Genomic DNA, 17,579 nt, shown 5'->3' on the forward strand with positions numbered 1-17,579 from the left:
TCAGCCTCCCTGGCGCTGGGATTACACATATGCACCACCATGCCTGGTCTAGGTGGCCAGCTCAGCATGCCTAGGGGTGGGCCTAGCACAACATATGCCAGGGATCGAACTGCAGTCCCTGAGCTTGCCAGTCAGGCACTTAGTCCACTGAGCTATTTTGTCAAGGGTGTTACTTAAAGTTGTCTGTCCTTGTGTCAGTGTACGCACTGCTGCAAGAAGCGAGAACCGTAGCTGTAAAGTGAAAGCCTCCCTCCTGAGGGGCTTCTCCTCAGGTCTACCCAATCTCTGCCTGCTTGGGTCATGATAAACCTCAATCCCGTGGCTTTATCCAATGTGTAAACTTGTCAGGATGTGTTTCCACACAAGCTTGTGATAGATTAAGTGACGCTAGATGCCAGATTAGGATGTGGGGGAGGGGCATTGCTATTAGAATCCAGGCCGGATTGACTTAAGGCAGCCCACACAAACATCCTTATGGCTCATCACATTGAGGAAGCAAACGAGTGGTTGGACATGGAGACCAGGCAGTGTGAAGGGTGGAGCAAACCCGTAAGTGGGACTCCGGGCAGCATGGTGTCGGCCACCCAACTGCCACTCAGAATGTGCTCACCTTTGATCCGTTTATTTTCTGTGCCTCTCCTGAGCTCACGGGGGTGCTCACGCTTTGTGAGTGGAGACAACTGCGTTTCCAATGAAGCATAAATGAGAACAGCTGTTTGGGATACAATGAGACCATCGTGGGAGCTGCTTCTGAGGACCTCATAGTGTGCTGGAGTGACAGAAGTGCTGTCACACGTCTGGTGCCCCGGTGTGGCTGGCAGGACCAGAGTGTGCTGTGAAGACAGGCTTTGTTTTGGACTCTGAAGAGTTGGTTTTGTCTCCTTAAGATCCAGCGTCACCCCTACATGGATGTCTCTGTCTGCTTAGAGAAATGGTATGGCACAGCCTTAGCACAGTGTTTGTCACCCCTGCCCCCAACCCGATCCCACTGTCCAGAGCTGTGTGGCACAGGCAGTTTATTCCACCCCAATCCTACCCTTACCTCCCCAACCCTCTCAGGGATGCTGAGAGACACAGCTTGCATAATCCACAGTGGCTGCATCCCAGAGCCTGCAGGTGGGGGTGGCGGTCACAACTGTGATTCCTGCCACCTGGCAAGGAACTCAGAGGAGCCCTGGCTTCCTTATCAGTGGTTGTTCCTGATGCCCAAGAGCAGTGTCCTGTCCACTCTGTGTTCTTTGCTCATCAGACTCATAAGGATGTCTACACTGAGGTGGTGTCAAGGGCAGTGAACACAGTGACTGCCTCGGAACCCGAACGAGTATGTCTGCTCAATCAACCAGCCCAGGGTATTCAGTGTCATCGCTGTTCCTTTAGCAGAGCGGCTGAAACAGATGCACAGTTCCTCACTTTAAGCAACAACAAGCAAACAAACAAACAAACAGTCCTGAGCGTCCTTACCTGGCACTCTCTAGAAAGCCTCCTTTCCCTTTGCATGGAATCCACAGTTAGAGAGCCATGTAGGCTGTCACGGATTCTATTCCTCTTCTGTGAGAAGCCCAGTGTTCCTGGGGCTGACTTCTTAGAAGTTTCTTGGATAGACAATGCAAGCTTGCCTTGTTATTTTACATTCCATTTGGCTTATCTTTTCATCAGTTTCTGGGAGAAAACTGGACTAGTTGGGCCTGCTTTCTTTGTGAGCAATTAAAGCCATTTCCAATTCTTAATTTCAGGAAGCAGAAGTCTATTTAGTGTGGGACACTCCGCCCTGCCGCTGTTTCCTCCCGGCGAGTTTCAACAGAGAGTAAATTGTGATTGGCAATTTAAGTAGATCCAATCATTTTAGAAGAGAATAACATTTACATTAGAAAGAGAAGGTAAATGAGAACAGAGCCTTTTAGAATCTGAGTATGACATGTATTTCATTCCATATTCATGAGGTAGTCCAAGAGTTTTACTTAGAAGATGCCTCACTTAAGCCAGCGCATTTTTGTGAAGAAAATAGTGTGGCAAGAATCGTAGCACAGTAGCCGAATAAAAAGTGACATTTTTCTGGGAAAGAAAAATGATTGTAAAAAGAGGATTTGACTTTGTATGACTGATTTTAACGCGCTTGATGCTTCATATGATTAAAGAAGTGATTTAAAGAATAATCCTAGGGCCGGCCAAATAGCTCAGTGGATTAAAGTGCCTGCAAGCAGGCGCAGGGGCCGGGGAGCCTGCCATGCCAGCCCCGCTCCTGGGGCGCACTGAGACAGCAACTGAGACTGGGCATGGTGGCCCGCTCACCTCTAATCCCAGCTCTTGGGAGGCTGTAAACAGGTAGATCACTACGAGTCTGATCTAGTAGTGAGACCCTGAACACCCTGTAGACACATCCCTAAAACACACACACACACACACACACACACACACACACACACACACATACACACACACACACACACAAATAATCCTCTGAGAATGCTATGCATTCATTGTAAAGAGAACTGTAACTAATGCCGCCTATTATAAACTCTTAAACTCTCCCGTGGCACAGACTGTCATTTCGGTGATACTAATTATTTCTTGGAACAAGAATCCGGATTTATATTCTGATCCATATAGAAATGTCACCATTAATAAGTAATGCAATGCGACAACACATTTAATTGTCAGAAGCTCTGTTGCCAGGAATAGAAATACGATGGGTGGTGTAGACCCCGCCGTGGAGAGATCCACTCCAGAGCCACTTCCTCAGGAGCTGTTGACATTTGCAACAGATAATCCTTGGCGTGGCGGCAGCCCCATGCATTGCAGCGTGCTTAGTGGCATCTCTTGTCTTCTGCCCACTAGATGCCAGCAGGGCAGCCCTGTTTCCAATTAGGATCATGAAAATGGTCCCCAGATACTGCCACAGGTCCCCTCCGGTGCCACAGTGGCCCCCGTTGAGAACTGTTGGCCCTGTGAATCATTCTGAGGGGTGACAGAAGAGGTCCCTAGTGGCTTTTCTAGAACCTCATCTCACAGGGTAAGACAGGCAGGGGGAGTCTGTGAAGACGGCACAAAATCCAGTCAGTACAACTTTACTCTATTTCCTAACACCTCTTTTTGAGTTTTCTTCTTTGGCCTCCGTGTTAGGAAAATGAAATTCTCCAGGTCCTCCCTGGCCATTTCTAATCTGTGGCAGGAGGCACAGATTAGGCAGCTTTCTCAAAGCTCCAGAGCAGGTCCCCCCAGTGGGTAGCTTCCTGCCCCACACCTAGGCTGCCGGACATTGTGGAGTTCAGGCCAATGTGAAGTTCTATTTTGGGATGGTTTGTTCACTAGGTTATCACTGAGCTGAGTACCCCTGGTGTTTGGCCCAACACTTTCCTCATTTGGTAATACTTGATTCCCCAGAAGATCGAGGATCTCAGGCCTGCAACCCGCAAGGCCGGAAGCACGGCTGCACCAAGATGACGAGTTGGGCATGTGCCTACCTCCTAGGCTTCTCCTTGTTTCCACAGCAACACAAATGCACCATGAGCACTCCGGGGTCAGAGGTCCTCACTCCACAGAACTGGCACAGCCCGGTTCTACCGTCTCTACTAGGTGGGGCTTTGGAATTTCTCTGTATTCAGGAACAGAATGGACCCTTTTCCCCTCTAGTCACCTCTCCCCACACTTTTCAGGGCTATGAAAGCACTCTAATTTGATCTTCTGTCACTGATTGTTTATTACTGTTAGCCTCATTTTTTTTTAATGACATCTAGAGGTACAGAAACTACCCCAAGCTGGACAGAACATGCATGTAATTTAGTTGGTAAGTTAGGGTGCAGTTTTCTCTTCTCAAAAGTAAAATAACCATGGGGCTGGTGAGATGGCTCAGTGGTCTGGAGCACCTACTTGGAGCAGGCTTGGCGGAGCACGAGGGACCACGGTTCAATCCCCCAGCGCCGCATGCCAGCCGGCCCCGCCCCCTGGTGGGCTGGGCTGCCCCCCCACACACAAATAAATAAAAAATAATTAAAAAAAAAAGTAAAATAACCAGTGCACCTTACAGTTCAAGGATTGTCCTGTTGATACCTAATGGTCACCACGAAGGCTATTGTCACAGATGAGGGTGTCAGGCTGCTAATTCCTCAGTAACATCACCTGCCCGTTATGGCACTAAGTTGATCTGCGATGGCCAGGTTTGTTGGTCATGAATGATCTCCATGTTTCAAGTTTGTTTCTAAAGGGACCATTGGACGGGGGCTAAAACTCAGGCTGACATGAAATAGTTATTATGGTAAGTTAAACCTCTGTAAAACTGATACCAGGTACCTTTATTTTACTTTCTTAATAATTTTATTGAGAAACAAATAGCAATGGGACAGTTTCAAAATCGATTAGTAGGACAGTTTCAATAATCAGTACATTACATATTGTTGTCTTCTTAGTGCTTATTCATAGTACAAGATGCAGACATGATATCTTGTCCACAAACACTATTAGAACAAATCTTTCTATTCATTGAATTAAGAGCAAGTAGATGTACATCTATCCTAACTATTTTGAATATACAGATACAAAATGGTCCTTCCTTTGTATCCCCCCTTTTTTTTAGTTTTGTCAGAGAAGGGTATTCCATTGTCATTTAAATATTATAGGTGCATGAATTTAGCAAAATATTCCAATATAGTCCAGTAGTCCATAATAGAAGTGGGTTATAGTAGTGGGTTATCCATAGGACTGGTAATGTCAGAAATTGTTGACTTGAACCTTTTACAGCTCAGCATATTTAATATGGCTTTACTTTTTATGCTTTGTTTTTATATTTTTCTGCTGGATCGTTAAGACCAAGATAATGCAAGACCTATATAACAAGAAATGTAACTTTTGTATCTGAGAAGGTCAGTCAAATCCTCTCAGGATTTACCCTGAAACACTATACCGCACTTTGTAGATCCTTTGTCAGTGTCAGCCATGTGGATGAGTCACGGCCATTGCTTGACCAATTTGCTGTCTGTGAAAGCCTGAGAGAATGTTTTCTCTCCATGTGACTCTCCTTAGGCACAATGTACATCATCAGTCACCCTTCTCTGTGGTCCCACAGTCTCACAAGGTACATTTAGTATTTATAAGAGTTGCTTATAAAGACGGATGGGGAGAGAGGGACAGCAAGGGAAGTAGTGTGCACCAAGTCTGCCCAGTGAATGTAAGCACTGTGCTACAAACATGCACTAGTAAAACTTTTAAGAACTATCCTGAAGAACAGTGTGTAATTCACTCTTCATTAGGAGAACAGAGTAGCAGGATAACTGAGATAATGCACTCTAAGCCTTCTATCTTGGTTACAATATTTTTGCTTTCCATTTTTTTTCTTTCTACTATGAATCGAGACTCCATATATTTCATTTGGAATAAAATTGCCATGGTTTTGCTGTATAAACATATAGACAGATTTTACTCATGCTATAAACTCATTGTCTCTCACATTTTAGTGGGCAGTAAGCACAGGACTTCGCCTGTAGCAGGATCTCCTTGAGGGGCTCACCCGCTGGGGACCGTCCAGTAGGATGTTGGGCTGCAGCTGCCAAAGCCCAGCCCGGAGATTGTTGCTTCCCACATTTCTAACTTGTTGGGTTAAAATTAAAGGAGGTTGGGTGATAAGTAGTGTGCCTGTTCTGTGGAATCTTGTATTTCTCAGTGAGAATAAATAAAAGTGAATTCACACCTAGTAGGCGAGGAGAATTGCACATTCAGACAGTCTATGGGAAGGAAAATTTTAAAACAAATTAGGGAAGTTGGAACATTGAATTCAGCTGTAACTGTGTCTTCATCCCTCTGATCTTCTCTCCATCTTCCTTCTCCCCACCTAAGCAATGGTACCCAGGCCTGTCATGGCCAGCTGTGCATATGCTGGAAAGTTCCAGCATCCTGCACTTCAATCAGCAGCTCTTCAGAGCCAGGAACGTGGCAGCTGCCTTGCTAGCTTATGGCCCAGAAGCTGAAGCCCAAGCCCGGATCCCTGTGCTTTCCCTCCAACCATGTCTCCTTCCAGTGCACCCTGCACCCCTGCCCCAAATCACCCACCCCCAGTTGCTCTAGGGGAGCCTCTCCCACACCCACATCCCTTGAACCTTCAATGCCATTATCATAGGCAGCTAAGTTAGATAGAAATGAATATATAGTCAGAGGGAGACTGGGCTCCCTTCCCAAGGAAGTCAGTGAAAGAGCACAGACCCCAGAGTTGTGGCTGTCAGAATTGGGGTGCATTTGAAGAACGGAAGCCCTCAAGATACAATCACAATGACCCCACTTAAGGGATTAATGTAGCTAGTACCATTAATCCAGATATATATCAGACTCCCCAGTTAGGGACAAGAGCACCCAGACTCTCAAAATGTTTTAGAAGGTATGGATAAGCCAAGGTTACTGACAGACCACATGCCCTTGCGTGTGCCCCATGTGCCTTCTGGGCCAATGTTAGCTAAATAGCTCTACTTGTCATCTTATTATTTGATGATAGCTTGACCCACATTGTGTCTACATGGTAACTTTGCTGTATAAATCACCCCCGACAAAGGGCCTCAGAGGCAGCCCACTCAGGACCCCTCCTGACGCTCAGGAGCTGTCTCTCAATAAACCTTTCCTACTGTCAACCACCTTTGTTCTCCAGAATTTATTCTTTGATTTCAGGGGACACAAACTTGACATGGGTGACCTTTAGCAGGGTGGAGTGATGTTGCTCCTGTATCAGGGTGACCTCCTAGACATCTCCCTGTGGGGCACTGTCATCTGTGGATCTGGGGGCTTCTGGTGTGGAAGACATGGTCTCTGCTGTAGCTATATCCTACTGGCTCCCTCAGGCCACGTTTCCATATATTTCTCTTTGTCCACTGAGTCCATGGGGTGGGGATGGGTTTATTTTAATGGTCAAATCTGTTAAGTATGAAATATATCAATGACTTCCTGTTCCTTTCTGGATAAAGGCCACAGGGTCAGCTTGGTTCTTAAGGCCCACCTGCCCCAAAGCTTCTCTCCCATGTTGTAGCCCCTGGTTCTGTGGCTCAGCCACAGGTGGCTCTATGTCTTCCTTTCAGCGCGCCCACCCGTGTGGCCATGTTCCCAGGGCCTCTGCACTCGCTGCATCCTCTGCCCGCCCACCCCATCCTCCTGCTCCAGCCCTCGCCTTTGCTGACCCGGTGTTGCCCGCCATCACTGGGCTAGGTTTCTTTCCCCTCTGTGAGCCCTTCAGTACGAGTGGTCTGTTTTCCACGGGACTATTAACTGAGACCCTCCCATGAGACCTCACAGCACCTGACAGTGGGACTGCATCTGCCGGTGGATGACAGCCTCACCCATCCAGCACAGAGAAAGCAGCACCAAGAAGAAAGCAGCAGCCACAAGAGGCTGCCAAAGCCATGACTAAGGCTCTGGTTGCTTCCTGTTTGCATTGCCCTGGATTGGCTCCTCCATCTATCTTGGAAACTCTGACGCCCATGGATGATTCTGCAGCCATGGAGCGATGTCAGGGCCGTGGAGGGGGGACCCGGGGTGGAGGGCAGGAAGCAGGGCGCTGCACTGGGCTGGGCCTACCACATTCATTGCTTCTCTCCACGTGCAGTGTGGTCCAGTCCTGCAGTGCAACCCTGGAGGGAAGGAGGGTGAAAGCAAAGTAGTGAGAAAAGAGTAAGACTAGAAAACAGTAACACATGGAAACAAATGCAAAGTTACTGGAAACACGAGTTCCTGCTACACACCTAGCATATTTTTAAAATTATTTTATGATGTAAACCCATTTAACCTTGATGACCATGCAGTGGTGTGGGCCTACTCAGCATGAGTGAGGAGACAGAGGCTGAAGACCCGGCCAAGGTCAGCTGGAGCTGTGGAAGAACCAGGCTTCTCCCCGTGTGCCAGGGAGGACCCAAGTGCAGGTCTTCTGGATGTCACAGATGTCAAGGTGACACCCCTGGTTATATTTGTTTCCAAAAGGCATTAAGTCTAATATCTGTAGTGGTCCATTGAATATCCCTGGAATTTTGGGTTATATGGTTCATATAGTTCTTAAATAAATGTTTTGAGCATTCGTCAGCATCTCCTATTCTTAGGATTTCTAAATTCAGGGCACTCAACCCATCCTGACCAATGTTTTGAACCCAAGAAAGTGTCTCAGGCACAGAGCCTTCTCTGCTTCCCCAGCTTGAGAATTCTGCCATAGTGTTATTGGGAGGGGACATTCTGGGGCAGTCCTCCTCCTATTTAGAGAAGGAAGGTCACTTCTGCTAATCAGGGGCAGTAAAAGTCTGACTCCAATCCTTGCTCTGCTTGCCAGAGTTCAGATTACATCTCTGCCAGTTACTGTGTGACCTTCAGCAAGTTACTTAGCCTTTCTGGGGTTTAATCTTTTCATTGTACAAAAGATAAATAAATAAATGTAAGATCAAGGATGAGGGGCCAGCCAGATAGCTCAGCAGACTAAAGTGCCAGCTTAAACAGCAATTGGGGGTTCAATCCCCAGAGTGCCATGCCCTCACGCGGGGCTCACTGAAATGGCGATGAGACTGGGCATGGTGGTGCATGCCTGATAGCCCAGCGCTTGGGAGGTTGAAAGCAGGAGTATCACTACAAGTCTTATCTGTGTAGTGAGACCCTGTAGACCCTGTGCTAACAATACAAGAAGAAGAAGGAGGAGGAGGTAGAGGAGGAGGATTGAAAGAAGTAATTTGCATAAAGTACATGAAATATTTACATAGTATGTGGTCAGTAAAGACCACCTCTTCCTGCTACCTATGGGTTTATTTTCCTTTCCCCTTCCAGACTGGCTTGTCACTGAAGAGAAATTCTCTTTCTTCACTCTCCCCTTTTATGTGCCCATCAGCTGCTCCTCCCGTTCAGTCCAAAATCTAAACTGCTTTCCCACACAGACCGATCCCAGGGCTCAGCACCCAAAATCCATGCCAGCTTACCTTGTCATAAGCTGTTGGAGGGTAGAATACTTTAGTTACAAAAACAAGAACTGGCAAAAAGATTGTCTCGTGAAGCCATTCTATTGTGGACCCCAAAGCACACATTGGAGAGGCTCCTCCAAGCACGGTGGAGTGCAGCTACAAAGTCACCTCATCTGTGTTTAGGATGCTCTGTGCCATTGCATTCATTCAAAGTCACAATAAAATAAGGAAAAGATGTCTGTGGGAAGACAGTGCTACACACCTCTCAATGAAGTCCCCAGTCTCTCTATGAGTGATGCAGGACGTGTGATTTTCAATAGAGAAGTAAATTTTATTTCATAATGACAGTCTTCTCCCACAAATAAAGCATTAAGGTTTGGATCTGGGTTTGGTTTTTGAATGTAAGCAGGTGGGTCATACTCAACTCAAGAAACCTACCACAGGCATCCACACGTTGAGGGCTCTAAAACTGCAGTTTCACTTTTGTCAGCTTCTAATTGAAGAAAAATAAGCAAGAAGACACCAGTGATGATGGAGGAATAAAATAGGATTAGCTTTTTGGAGCTGGCAGCCACCTGAGCACATTTTCACTGGAACATGGATGTCCACAAGCAGGTAGCCATGGGGTGGGGTGTTCTTGCCATTCATTACGCCCTGTCATTGCCAGGTGCACGTGAAGTGTTCTAGATAGTGCCTGGGGTGAGGTGAGTGTGCTGCTCTGTGGCTTTCTGTAGCTTTCACACCTTAATTCTTGATGTGGGAGATAGGTACTGATGTCACCCACATTTTAAAAGCTCTTTTGTAGCAGAAGCTGTTTCCCCAGCCGGTAGGCTTCAGTTTCTTAGTTGCCCAGGTAATAGTTGTTGTTCCAGTCCTGGTTCCTCCTGTCTCTTAGAAATGGCTGCTCACTGTGTTGCACACTATACAAACCAGTCCCCAACTATTGAGCCATTCTGCCTCTGCATTTCCTGCTTTCTTATCCCATATAAGCCCTAGACCACCACAGATCAGAGCCTGATCTTTTGGGAATGATCCCAACCTGTGCCCGTTTTGTTGTGAATGAATCTACCTCCAGATCCTAGGTATCGCTTCAGCGTTTCTGTTTGCCATGGCACTTTGGTGTCGACAATAATTATGAGAAACACAAGCCAAGATGTTTGAAAACCACTGTCCCAGAAAAAGCAACCTGATGGTGAGGGACACACAGCCTCCCACAGGTGAGGTCACCTCCCTGGGCTCTTCAGGATCACTGTTTGGTGCCTGTCACATGAGGAATCCATTCATGGGTTTCCTTTTGGCTTCCCTGGTGGAAATAAAACCTCCATGGGGGTAATGCCTTCTCAGGGCTTTGTTTCCCCCAACATCTAGGAATAGTAGACCTCTGGAGGCGCTTATTGAATACACTGATCTCAATCAAAGTCATTCGCTGCTTTTGAGACAGTATTGCATTGTGCTGTGGGCTTTGAACCTGAAATGCTCCTGCCTCTGCCTCCTGAGCAGCTGATATTAAAAGTGCACACCACCACACCCGGCTGGATTATTTACTAGTGGGTTATTGTGTGCCAGCATCATTGTGTGCATTATATATGTAGCATTCCTAATGTTATAATGTCCCATGTTATGGCTTGTGTCCACATGTCCTCCCAAAACCTCATGCAGTTTTAGATGGGGTTTTGGTGGTGGTTGAATCTAGAGTGTGTGACTGATTCATGACGTGATGCTGGGATTGAGGGTGGGTGGTTGCTGGATCATGCTAGTGATTGGATTGGCTTCACCTTAATCCCGGAGGACTGGGTACAATGTAAGGGGCACAAAGAGGCTTGCCTGTGGTTGCTTTTGCGGTCTTCCAGCACCATGAACTGTTGCCCCTCTGCCATGTGCCTCCCTGCCAAGGAGCCAGCCAATTATGGACTGAAACCTGCATACACTGTGAACTACATTAGCCCCTCTTCTTTTAACTTGGGATGTCAGTATTTTGTCTCAGTGAGGAGAGAAAAGTCACTGAGACACCCCGCGTGGGAGGTGCTGTCGTGGCCTTGTTTCTGTTTAGGGACTTGAATAACTTGCTCTAAGTCATACAGCTGGGCCCCCAGGGCTGTGGGCCTCCATGCCTCGGCTGCTGTCCACACAGGCACCTGCTCTCCGGGATCCACTAGGGTGTGCAGCAGGTAACCCACATCACACATAGGTTCCTTCACTGGTCCAGAAGGCCAGTGTCAGAGAAGACACAGGAGGGGTGGGGGTGGCTTGATAAACTGAGGCAGTGGCAAAGGCAGGGCACTCTCTGACTTGTCCCAGACCCCTTGGCTTGAAGCAGGACACCAGTGTGGTTAGGGAGGGGACACTGCTACTCGGGTACTCAGTTCCACAGCACAGTTCTTGGCCTGTCCCTCTGCAGCCTTCAGGGAGTCCCTGAAGCATCTGTGCTGTAGGGTCACATGTCACCTGAAGGTGATGGTAATGTCCCACCATGTTGTAGGACTGGTTCAGAATGAAGTGAACCAATATCCAGGTGATTGAAACATACAGTGAATGTTTACACTAAAAAACACATTGTCCTTGACTCCCTTCCAATGCCTCCATCTCTGCTGTGGTTTTTTCCATGGCCTGAACTGTTTCAAAGCATTTACCTTTCATGGCTATTTTGATGTCGAGGAAGCTGCACAGTGCTGGATAAGGAAGATGGGACACATTGTCATGTTTCTTATAGGAATTTCCATACCACAAGAGGTATGTGACACAGAGCATTGTCATTATGGAGGACAAGGCTACTTGCTCAATTTTCAGACTGTTTCCTACACATATTGTCTGTTGAACACTTAGTTGAGCCTCATAATAGAATATCGTGGCATTCCCGGGTACACACTCAGCTCCCACAAACCCACCTAGGTAAAAAACTCAATCAATATGACCTTGAGGTCAGGTCTTGACTGATACTTTTTTCCCCATGAGAAAAACTGGGTGACTTCCGTTGAGAACTCTGAACCTTTCTCCCAGAAGGATAACCATACACCCAAGTGGCATCTCCCAGTATGATAAATCTTAAGATGATGCCTATCCTGTCAACTGCACCTCACACTGACTGACTTCACAGAACAAGTTGAAACTGAGGTTGAGCTTCTGGTGTGGACGATCTTGCCTTCCACTGAGTGATGTACTGAGTTCTGTAAAAGTCTCTAGAACTGTGAGCTGGTTTTAAATGGTGACTGCCAGGTGCTGTTGAAAGCAGACAAGCACGGGTCCCCAGCAGCCAGTGCAGGGTGTGGGGCTGTGGCTGGGGCCACCAGTACCACGCTCACAAGGATCAGTGACCCCTTCGTCAGGGGTGAGTTACTGACCATGGCTTCACCCCTGTATTGTGTAGAGGGCTCCCCTCATTAGACTGTGTGGAAAAGTGAGTTCATGGAGATAAACCATGTAGAAAAAGGTTGAGATCTAGGAACCCCTCAGCGTCGGACATACCACATGATCAAAGCCCACCTGGGTTAGTAACTGGAGAAGCCCAGTCTCCAAAACCACTTCGCAGCTCGGACTCAGTGATCGTCCTGTCTCAGGCTCCCCAGTGCGTGCATCACCAGGCCCGGTTTCAGTGCCTAGCACAGCACACTCAGTGTTCCAGGCTGGCATAGCATGCAGTACCTGGGATCAAACCTGGGTCCTTGTGCTTGCCAGGCGGGTGCTTAGACCACTGAACTATCTCCCTGGCCTGACAACAGGACTTTAAACAGTGATTCAAACACAGTAAAAGCAATGGAATAACCTGGCCCCTACAGTTTGTACACAGAGGATTGAGACTTCCACAGCAGGCCTGCACAGGTGAGCCCATCCTGTTAAGAGGGTTGTACCACCCAATGGGACTGTCCCTGCAGCTGGATGGGACTGTCATGCTTGTACCACTGGTGGTTCAAGCTGGTGAGAACACGCCAAACAATGGATAAAAGAGAGGAATCCCACATGTTGATTCCGTCAAGCAGGAGTCAGGCTGCTCCTTTAGCTGTGGGTGCTCATATGGCCCAGGAAACAGAAGGGGGTCAGTTGGGCGGTGGGAGAGAAGGTCTGGTTTCCTTGCTTCCTCCTCCTTCCCTGCCTTTTTCTTTGCCCCACCAACCACAACATTTGAAGACCTCAGGACTCATGGCCTGGACACTAGTTTGGTCTTGTTCTTTGGTCCCCTGTAACCCAGCAGTGTGACCTAAGACAGCCACTCAGCCTCTTTGGATGCCTGGCTCCTCCTTTGGAAGAAGAAGGCAGGTTAAATGATCTGAAAAAGCCTCTTGTTAGGTTTCTGGGAATTCACCTAAACTAGGGGAAAGTGTGATGACTTTCTGGACTGAAGTTAGGAATCCAGATGGGTGAGCACCCATGTCTGGACACACCCTTCCCACAAGGCCTGGATGTCCCAACCAGCACATCTGGACGCCCCAGGGACAGAGGCCACCTGGGTGCCCTGGCCCGACAGCTCTGAAGGGCAACTACAGAGTACTGCGGGCTTCACAAGAGCTGTTTATCTCAACGCAGTCGTTGTCCCCTGCACCCTTGACAGCTTCCTATGTCATTGTCACCTGTCACCTCTTGCAAGTGGGCCACACTGACATTCCTGTTGTTCATCATGCTTTAAAATTAGCATCCTAAGCCCTCCAGCATCTTCCACCACTCTGTCCCCAAGGTGCACTCCCAGCCCAACCTTGGCACCTGGCGCCCTCGTGTGGCACCTGTCCCTGCAGCCTCGGCCTCACCACTGAATTGAGTGCATTTGTTCGCTGCTCTTGCATTTTAATTTTAGTGGAATACACCTGAAAGCCTTCCAATAAGCCTGCCTTTGAAAGCAATTGATTCTTCTGATTTTCTTTCACTCCCGGAGACTCTGCCCCAGGCCCTGCCCTACCTCTCACCCCTCTGTGGATCGCACTCTGCCAGGCCCAGGGTGTTCACCAGCTTCTGGTCCCCGCCGAGCGGAGGACACAGAATCTTGAATTTCAGTGCTGAGGGTGATTTTCATCTGCTCCTCCGCTCTGTCACCTCCTAGCCATTTCTGAGCTCCTGTGGCCGGCGTGAAGGAGAAGCAGGTGAGTGCCACTCTGCCTTGAGACTTCCACTGGCGTCTGACTGACGTGATTAGTACAGAGTGGGAGCTCGCCAGCGCTGTGCACAGTGTTAAAGGAATTGCATTTGGAAGGTGGGAGAGTCACTCGCAGAAGCTAAGTAGGAAAGGCTTCCTGGAAGAAAGGGCCTCGGAGGTGGGTTTCCATCTTTTCCTCTGCTTTGCCCGCCTGGCTGCCTCGCTTCACTGTCTCTGCAGTCACTAAGGAATGCATTTAAGGCATTTGCCTCTTTCTACTCTGTCACCCTGCTGCCCTTATTGTCACATCCTGCGTCCTGGGGTACCATTACTCACTGTCCTCTGGCTTCCCCTCCGGCTCCTCCTTACCTCAGTTGCAGAAGTTCCCGCCCTCCACCTGATGGATCAGTTTTGTGCACCCTCCACAACTGGTTTTTCTTGAATGCAGCTCAACCTTGACTCTCACCTATTTAGAAATAGTGGCAAATGTGCTCCATGCCTAGATGTTTCATGAAGGGCTTTTTTCGGTTTGTATATTTCTTTTCATTATGAAACTAACCCTGGGCAGTGAATACCCTGCCTTCTGAATACTCCCTCAATTTACACTGCTGTGGTCTGAGGACCCCTGGAGCCCAGGGCTGGCATCATGCTAACCTCGGTGCCCTCCGTGCCTGTCACAATCCTGGGTCACAAATGATGCTCAGTAGCCATTATATGGTGTAATTGTTCCCTGCTCCTATCTGCGTCTCTTCAGGTGCCTGTGAAAGTGGGCGTGGTCAGAAGAAAACATTGGAAGTGCATCACACGACAAGAAGAGCCGTTTCCCAGAATTCCACCCGCTGGTCCAGCTCTTCCATGCCTTCCCCAGCTGCTACAGAATTGAGGTCAAAGCCCTGGCCCTGTAGCTGAGGCCTCCGGGTTCCCCTAAGTCCTAATGCTCATGCTGCCCACCCAGAACCACCCCTGTGAAGCGCTTTCCCTTAGGAACCCGAGCACCCATGGGCACGGCACCCTGCCCTCCACTTACTCCCTAAGTGGTAGTTTTTAACTGTCTTTCTTAACTTGGGCAGTTATAGGAAAAGCTGGAATTTTGGAACCTGGCGATACCATAATACTTGCTGCGCTTGTCTGGCATGGGGCCATTTGCATGAAGTTATTTTGTGGTTGTTTTATGGAAGCGTAGAATGTAGTCAGTCTGGCATTTGAAAAGGCAGTTTTGCGCGGTGGATGTGGAGAAGTAGAGGGGTCTTCAGGAAGATCCTCTGCTTAGTGGCTGTGCTCTCAGCCTGGTGGCCCGAGTCGGGTTCTTCCCAGCTCCGTGCTGCCCCCTGCTGGCCCTGTGGCCCTGCAGCCTCTGCTAAGAGCAGAGTGGGTGGCCCGGGTCAGTAAGCTGTGATGTCCAGAGGAGAAAGCACTCTTGTGCAATTTCGTTATGCGTCTAAAATAGAAGCACGTATGGAAGTGAGATTAAATAAACTACTTGGAAAAATTTCTTTTTTAGGGAATCTTGAACATGAACTTGGAGATTGGTCCCGGCCTCAGAAGCAGAGCCTCCTCACTAGAGCAAGCTTCCTCAGGGGCACTGGGTTGTTTGAGACGGAGAAGGACTTCAACTCAGGCGCTCTGCGTGTCCCCGGGGTGGTGTGGGCAGGAGGGCCCTCGGCCCTGAAGATGGGCAGCGAGGCCTTCTGAACCTGCGTCTCTCGCATCCTCCCTCCTGAGTCGCATTGTTGAGCCTCGCCTGGTGACCTGCTGCGCCCCGCTGAGCAGCTGGGAATCACCTTGGTTCAGTATACATCGTGGATTTCACAGTGCGAAGGCCCCATCACGGCTAGTTTAGAGCAATCAACGAGGCGCCTCTGCCTGGTAGGTATCTAGAAGACAGCGGCAGCAGCGCGTCTTGAGGGTGCATTTCCACCTGGTGCCAGCAGGCGGCGCGAACTCCCCAATAGTGCAGGGAGTCAGAAAGTGAGGGCCCTTCTGTTTTATTTACTCAAAAGTGTATACAATTTAAGTTTTAGGAAAGATAATGTTAACAACCAGCTTGTAAAATTCTCTGACACTGAATAGTCACTTCTGAACAGGGGGAACCGTCCCATCATAGAGTCAGGGTGATTCAGGGGGTCAGGGGCCACTGAGCTGGTCAGGTAGGGTGGTGGAGAAAGACTGAGGGAGTCGCGGGGTGCTGGCTGCAGGGTGGGACGTGGGATCCGAGTTTGGTAAGGAATAGGGGAGGTGGGGCGAGCTTACTTCTAGAAGGTGGGGAAGGGAGAGAATTCGTGATTAGGGGGCTGGGGAAGGAAGGGAATTGGGATGACTGGCAAGAGTGGTGATCGGAAGCATTGCTTGAAGAGTTCGGCTTCTTTTCCCCTGGTCTCATCATCGCAGGCGTCAGTCCGTGAAGGTGTGAAAGTCTTCTGCTGAGACAATGTCTCATTACTGTATTGTCATGACTTCGCTCTCCTTAAGATCAAATAAGGACGATAGCAGATCGTCTCACAGATTATCAAAGGGAAATGACACAGGCTAAGGGTGCATGTGGTGTGAGGGGGCAGTGGCAGTGGCACCAGAGAGCTGGATTCAAGGTCGTCTTTTATTTAATAGCAAGGTGGCTCCTGGCCCAGCAAAATAGGAACCTCAGTTTTCTCCTCAGCAAAATGGCTGCAAGGATTTGGTGTTTTTTTTTTTTTTTTTTTTAAGCAATGTGTTGCCAGGGAGATTCATTGTTTATGTCAATCACCAGGCACTGTGGGGTATGCAAGTCGTGTGCTCACTCCTGTACTGCTCAACCTTTAGTAGAAATGCTTAGGAAAGAGTTTCAGCCTCTTTGTCCAATATACACTCTCCTTTGGGTGAAGTCTAACATGTTAGATTAAGTCAATGAGATGGATCTGAGGAATCAGGGGAAATTAGCATGTTGGTGCTTTACCAGAGCCCCTGTAATTGTGTGGGCAACTGGGGCTTCAGGAGGTGACTCAAAGGGTTCACTGAGATGGGAGAAGGATTTCTCCCGTGACTTCTGGTTATCCTAAATGAGCAGCCTCTTCCACTTTGTCCAGACTAAACCCCTCTGTCAGGTTTCTAGAACTTAACCTGAGTCCAGTTTCATAATCTTTCTTCATCAGTGTGTTCTTCAGTATTGCTTCTTTTGAACAGGAGGCTTAAAAATAAGTCACAGCTTTTAAACAAGAAATGCACGCGGGAGCCCTTGTGCATACGTTATGAAAATCAAAACAACAGAGAGATACGATTTTTTTCTCTCAAATCAGTGATGGGAATGAAGCTAATACTGAACAGTGGAGCACAGCAGTGAAGCCTGGCTGGGAAGGCTGTGATTTTAATCTTTCTGAAAGCCCATTGGATGCTACAGCAAAAGCCATTAAATTCTCCTGGATTCTGAAGCAGCAGTTCCCTGTCTTATGCACACAGTCTTAGGGGAAGAGTAAAAAATTAGGAGCAAATATCATGCATCACACTGAAAATAGCAAGTCTCACAACATGAGGGTGGTTTTAAGAGGACTATGCACGCCTATGCATGCAATGGTAAATCATTGACCTTTTTGCAAAAAGATAGAAAACTGTATGTCTTACATATTCTCAGTTCTAAAAATAATAACCAC

General features: G+C 48.2%; 1 protein-coding gene and 1 long non-coding RNA gene across 4 annotated transcripts in view; both read left to right on the forward strand.

Moving 5' to 3' along the window:
• Positions 1 to 17,579, forward strand: part of Rcan2 (regulator of calcineurin 2) — a 176,637-nt gene that overhangs the window by 43,030 nt on the left and 116,028 nt on the right. The gene's annotated exons all lie outside the window — the stretch shown is intronic.
• On the forward strand, positions 13,603 to 15,795 carry LOC111817689. Its single transcript, XR_002821826.1, has 3 exons — positions 13,603 to 14,137; positions 14,714 to 14,843; positions 15,461 to 15,795. It is a non-coding gene; the product is annotated as an uncharacterized LOC111817689 (long non-coding RNA).

This window comes from Octodon degus, unplaced genomic scaffold, assembly GCF_000260255.1.
Source record: "Octodon degus isolate 3935 unplaced genomic scaffold, OctDeg1.0 scaffold00005, whole genome shotgun sequence".
Classification (NCBI taxonomy): Eukaryota; Metazoa; Chordata; class Mammalia; order Rodentia; family Octodontidae; genus Octodon; species Octodon degus.